We start from the raw sequence: 6,623 nt of genomic DNA, 5'->3' as shown, positions 1-6,623 counted from the left end.
TTTTTGTTTTAGATTCCGTCTCTCACAGTTGAAGTGTACCTATGATAAAAATTACAGACCTCTACATGCTTTGTAAGTAGGAAAACCTGCAATATCGGCAGTGTATCAAATAATTGTTCTCCGCACTGTATATCATTGCTCCTACCCATTGCTCACACGCCCAGCATGTTTTGCTTTGTATGATAATGATGTAATATTGATTTAGCCAATGAAATGCATGCGAAGACAAATTCCTCACGTGCCCTGAAGCTTTCTTTTCCCTCTCGCTCTCTCTCTCTCTCAACGGCTTGCTCGACTTCAGACACTTACAAAAAGGGGCGTAGTACAGATTAAAGTTATTGTCAGATGTTTACAAGTGATCTTTATTAATTTACACGGCAACTCGATTTTAACATGAGGGAGATTGTTCATCTGCAGGCCGGTCAATGTGGAAATCAGATCGGTGCCAAGGTAAGGGCCATTTTTTATAAAAGTGTATTGCAAACTCAGTTGCATTTTTCAAAGTAACTAACTAGCTAGCTAAAGTTAGCAAACTTTGTGTTGCTAGCCTGCTCATAAGGTAACTCAAAACTAAAGTATTTGCGATTTGTTAGTTAGCTAACTAACGTTAGCTTTGGTTATCTCAAATATGTGGTTGATATGAAGAGTAAAATTCGGTCAACTTTAGATGGCGGCTCAGCCAGCTCCTAACTTTAGCTTGCTAGCTATAATGCTATGAGAAACTTTACCCGCCCACGTGCCACTAACCACTCCGTCATACTTTTGCAGTTTTGGGAGGTAATCAGTGACGAGCATGGAATAGACCCAACAGGCACTTACCATGGAGATAGCGATCTGCAGCTTGAGAGAATCAATGTGTACTACAATGAGGCAACAGGTAACTTACTGGAAAGGATCCTCTATGTACATAGGTAGCTAACTCAATTGTGACATTTTGATTTATTCTGAAGATTTAATGACAAAGTAAAAAAAAGTAATAATACAATTTAAAGGAGCTAGTTGAAGTGTTTTTAAAGTGTATTTGCGCTTGCAGTAGTGTCAAGTCTTCAAAAAATTATGCCGTGTTCTCTTTAACTAAAGCCTTTGCAGACTGAATGTTGGATTCAGTCTTAAGATTCACAGTCACAATTAAAATATTGATATCAACCTGTCCAGATTGTAGGATTTGCTTCTGTTCTGTAGTCACATTCTGCAATTGGCTTCAAGTCAACAGCAGCAGTGTATTTGATCTCAAGTAGGAGCACTTAAATCGGCAGACCTAGGCCCTGTCACACTGAAAGAGCCAAGAAGTTCGACAATCGTTTACGACCTAAGAATTTCACACGATGTGGACATTTTGTCTGGGACAGAAAAATTTGTGGCATAACAAGCCTAAAATCATACAGTCTGCAAAGGTCTTAACCTCTAAAGGATCGGACCATTTTTTTAAATTTTCGCCTACAATGACATACCCAAATCTAACTGCCTGTTGTTCAGGACCTGAAGCAAGGATATGCATATTCTTGAAACCATTTGAAAGGAAACACTTTGAAGTTTGTGGAAATGTGAAATTAATGTAGGCGAATAACACATTAGATCTGGTCAAAGATAATAAAAAACAAAAAAACATGCGTTTTCTATTGATTTTTTTGTTCCATGCAAGAGAAAGGCCACTATATAATATCATATTGAAGTTTAGGCGCAATTTAGAGTTTGGCCACTAGATGGCAGCAGTGTGTGTGCAAAGTTTCAGATTGATCCAGTGAAGCATTTTGTATCAAGTCTGCCCAAATGTGCCGAATTGGTCAATTGATACATTTGAGTACACAACTATATAGAGAACATACAAAAATGATATGGTAATACAAAATGTAAGTTTACACACTCTCAGGAATGTCATACATGATGCATCATTAGCTTATACACTAACTTTCACACATCTAGATGGCCGGGCAGGGTGGGTGTGGAGCCAGAGACAGCAGGGGTTCAAACTGTAGAGCCCAGTTCCTACATTTGAATATAAAAATGGATTTGATCAAACAAAACTGTTACATTTTATCTCTGGGACTGATCTTTAGATTACTGAATGTAAGTACATTGTTTACCTTTAGAGGTGAATGTATCAAACCAGTTGCCGTGATACGTTTTTTGTTGTTGTTGTGCACTCTCCTCAAACAATAGCATTGTTTTTTCCACCACTGTAACAGCTACTGTAAATTGGATAGTGCCGTTAGATTAACAATCATTTAAGCTTTCTGCCCATATAAGACATGTCTATGTCCTGGAAAGTTTGCTGTTACTTACAATAGTCATGCTAATCACATTAGCGCATGTTAGCTCAACCTTCCCGTATACAGGACAGCGATCCAGTAGAGGTTAACCAGGTTTCCATCCAACCTTTTTACGCAAGTAAAGTACATGTCATGACAGGCCTGATAGGAACAGAATTTGTCAGTAAACTTACCAAATGCCGACCAAACAAAATACGCTAGACGAGTTGATCTTTTTGTGTTGGTAAAATTAATAATGCTTGAAATGCCGGTGGAAACGCCTTTGAGCAAATATTGATATAATAACCATCATATCGAAGTAAACTTGGGAGTCTCACGATATGGTGTGTGGTCTCCCACTACGACTCAAGAGAAACAATGCAATTTATTAGGCTACAGATGAGATCTTGTTGATCCTTTCCAATAAATATCGAAGGTCTGATTCTGGTGAGTTGATGCTTGACAAATACAAATATTCTCGCTCTTATCCATAATAAAGCTCATCATGTAAACTAGGCTACCCGCACTGTATCTGCAAGCTGGTGGCTAGAGTGCACGTGCCAAGACCAGAGTAGGCACATTTTGCTATTTAACGCAACAGTTTGTGACAAAACTATCGGTAGAGTTTAAAATGCGATAGAAACACATTGAACTTTAGATTTTTATTCGGTATATGAAAACTTAAGTGAAAAAGTAAAATTTGTGCACTACGTTATCACACACTAATTTTTATCCGCAACAAGTCCATTTGGTGGGAACACACCACTGGTGGGAAAATGCGCATATTTTCTTTATGCGGATTTTAGAATATTCACATGAAAATCTGTTGCAAATTGGATGGAAATGTAGTTACTGACCCATAATGTGATTGTTCATTTATTTCAGGTGGCAAGTATGTTCCTCGTGCCGTTCTAGTTGATCTGGAGCCTGGCACCATGGACTCTGTCCGGTCTGGACCATTTGGCCAAATATTCAGACCGGACAACTTTGTCTTTGGTGAGCAAATGCTTTGAAATTGCAAATTTGTCATAGTCGATTTTACCATAGTAATACGCCTAGCCTACATCTCATGGCGTGCTTTTTGTTGTTTGTTTAAAGGACAGAGTGGTGCAGGTAACAACTGGGCCAAGGGCCATTACACTGAGGGAGCAGAGCTGGTAGACTCTGTCCTGGACGTGGTAAGAAAGGAAGCCGAGAGCTGCGACTGTCTTCAGGGCTTCCAGCTCACCCACTCCCTTGGAGGCGGCACAGGCTCTGGCATGGGTACCCTGTTGATTAGCAAGATCCGTGAGGAGTACCCTGACCGCATCATGAACACCTTCAGTGTGGTGCCCTCCCCCAAAGTGTCAGACACCGTGGTGGAGCCCTACAATGCCACCCTGTCTGTGCATCAGCTTGTGGAGAACACTGACGAGACCTATTGCATCGACAACGAGGCCTTGTATGACATCTGCTTTCGCACCCTGAAGCTGACGACGCCCACTTACGGGGACCTCAACCACCTGGTGTCAGCCACCATGAGTGGTGTCACCACCTGCCTGCGTTTCCCCGGCCAGCTCAACGCTGACCTGCGTAAGCTAGCTGTCAACATGGTCCCATTCCCCCGCCTGCATTTCTTCATGCCAGGCTTTGCCCCCCTCACCAGCAGAGGTAGCCAGCAGTACAGAGCGCTGACGGTGCCCGAACTCACCCAGCAGATGTTCGATGCCAAGAACATGATGGCCGCCTGCGACCCCCGCCACGGCCGCTACCTCACTGTGGCCGCCATCTTCCGCGGGCGCATGTCCATGAAGGAGGTGGATGAGCAGATGCTGAACGTGCAGAACAAGAACAGCAGCTACTTTGTCGAATGGATCCCCAACAATGTCAAGACTGCAGTCTGCGACATCCCGCCCGTGGCCTCAAGATGGCTGCCACCTTCATCGGCAACAGCACGGCCATCCAGGAGCTGTTCAAGCGCATCTCTGAGCAGTTCACAGCCATGTTCCGACGCAAGGCCTTCCTGCACTGGTACACCGGAGAGGGCATGGATGAGATGGAGTTCACAGAGGCCGAGAGCAACATGAACGACCTGGTGTCCGAGTACCAGCAGTACCAGGACGCCACCGCTGAGGAGGAGGGCGAGTTTGAGGAGGAGGGAGAAGAGGATATGGGTTAAACTAAAATCAATTTCAACTGCAATCCATCCCTTTTGTTTCAGGTTGTTCTTTTATTCTCTTTCACTGCACAAGGAGCTGCTGTCAGTGTTTAACCTGTTGTAATTGCAATAAATCTTATCAGCATTTAAAAAACTTGTTTGTGTTCCTTTGTAGATGTACATTTCTGAAAAACAGGAGAAATTGGAAAATAGATCTTCCTTTACTATAGTACAGTTCTTGACAAGTGCCTTTATAGATCAAGAAGCAGTAAAAGCATAAACAAACACATTTCTACAATACATCATTTGTTAATATAATCTTGAAATGATTCCCATGTCTTTTTATAGTTGGTTACATTGGGATTATAGCAAAAGAAATGACCTTTTAAATTAATCACACTTGGAAGAAATTGAATTCATGTCATTGGCAATTTAGTGTTATAGGAATTCTATTTTAAGGGACATTGGTTTAATAAAAGCTGCAACATACAAATTGTATGCTTGCTACAAGTCCACGGTCTTGCTCCCTCCAAGTTTGGAGAGGACAATGCATTTTTTATGCTTGGTTTTCACATGCAATGTTACAAATTACTCTCGTTTTGAAGGAAACTTTCTACAGAGAAGTGCTCGGAAGGCATTGGCCAGGAAAAAGGTTGGTCTATATTACAACACAGTGCACAGGGACAACTTGGGTTGGGGAACTTTAAGCTAGACATTGGTGGCCACCATTTTCTACTTCACATTAATTTGCGTCTACATTTTAGTTTCTATGTGCAATGGTCTCTTCCATTGCGCAAACTAAAGTACATCCCACTCCTGAGATTTTCAAGTAGTACAAATATATGGACTTAAGCAATTGGTGAAGAAGCACTTGCATTCATTTACAAACATTACAGAATACAACTAACAAAATATAGACCTTGGAGATGTTGACGATGAGCAATTGAAAAGGTTGTCAGCATACAACAGTAAGTTTTGTATGGGTAAATATTTTATACCATCACCTGTTTGAGATTTTTTAAATGTCCAATACACACTAAAATTAAAATATCTTATTGTTTGGGAGATTTCACAATTTTGCAGAATATGGAACTTACTTGAGGGGTTGCTGATCATTAAACTGCCTTCAATGAAACTCCCAAACGTAAGTGTTTGTGCCTACATGAAAAACATTTGTGTTTTGCTAAAGATCTAAATTCAATGTAGATTGTAGAATCGACTTGGGTTACTGACCACAGAGAATCTTTATTACTTTCAAATTCCTGCATGATGACAATAGATTTCCATTAAACTGACCGTTAAATTAAATAATGTATATAATATATATTAATAGCTATAATCAAAACCTTTTCTTTCTCTCAAAGAATCCATCCACATATAACCTCTGTTAATAATTTCCTTTGAGAAGGGTGGGTGTAGATCTGGACCCTATATCCTGGTCCCATTGCAGATTGTGCTGAAATATACCCAAATCCATTTGGCATTACAACATACAGCACAAACAGATCTGGGACGAGGCTCCACCAAACCCTTCTCCTGCCACCCAAACACATATTACTAGTAGTTCCCAAAACTCAGATGGCTTGTTCCCTTGGTTAAAAGCAATAAAACCCTGTCAAACACAGGTGCCATCAAGCCCAAGCCTCGAGAAACAAGGTTCTTTCCGAAATGGCACCTATTCCATCTATAGTGCACTACTTTTGACCAGAGCCCTATGGGTCCTGGTCAAAAGTAGAGCACTATAAAGGGAATAGGGTGCCATTCAGGACTTAACCACAGTGATAGTGTGAAGGCAGAATCAACCACCGTGATCTCAATCACTAACCAACTGCCACTAACCACAGACACTTTGGTAAGTGTACATACACTACCAGTCAAAAAGTTTAGACACCCTATTAATTCAAGGGTTTTTCTTTATTTTTACATTTTAGAATAATAGTGAAGACATCAAAACTATTAAATAACACATATGGAATAATGTAGTAACCAAGAAAGTGTTAAACAAATCAAAATATATTTTATATTTGAGATTCTTCAAATAGCCACCCTTCGCCTTGACAGCTTTGCACAATCTGGGCATTCTCTCAACCAGCTTCACCTGGAATGCTTTTCCAACAGTCTTGAAGGAGTTCCCATATATGCTGAGCACTTCAATTAACAGGTGTGCCTTTTTAAAGTTAACTTGTGGAATTTCTTTCCTTCTTAATGTGTTTGAGCCAATCAGTTGTGTTGTGACA

General features: G+C 40.8%; 1 pseudogene; it reads left to right on the top strand.

The window, feature by feature from the left end:
• The first annotated feature begins 275 nt into the window (after positions 1-275).
• LOC123484608 lies at positions 276-5,281 on the top strand (annotated as a pseudogene).
• Positions 5,282-6,623: the final 1,342 nt, after the last annotated feature.

The sequence above is a fragment of the Coregonus clupeaformis genome, unplaced genomic scaffold, assembly GCF_020615455.1.
Source record: "Coregonus clupeaformis isolate EN_2021a unplaced genomic scaffold, ASM2061545v1 scaf0371, whole genome shotgun sequence".
In the NCBI taxonomy this organism is placed as follows: domain Eukaryota; kingdom Metazoa; phylum Chordata; class Actinopteri; order Salmoniformes; family Salmonidae; genus Coregonus; species Coregonus clupeaformis.
The sequence above is the reverse complement of the archived record's forward strand: the minus strand, read 5'-3'. Positions and strand labels throughout refer to the sequence as shown.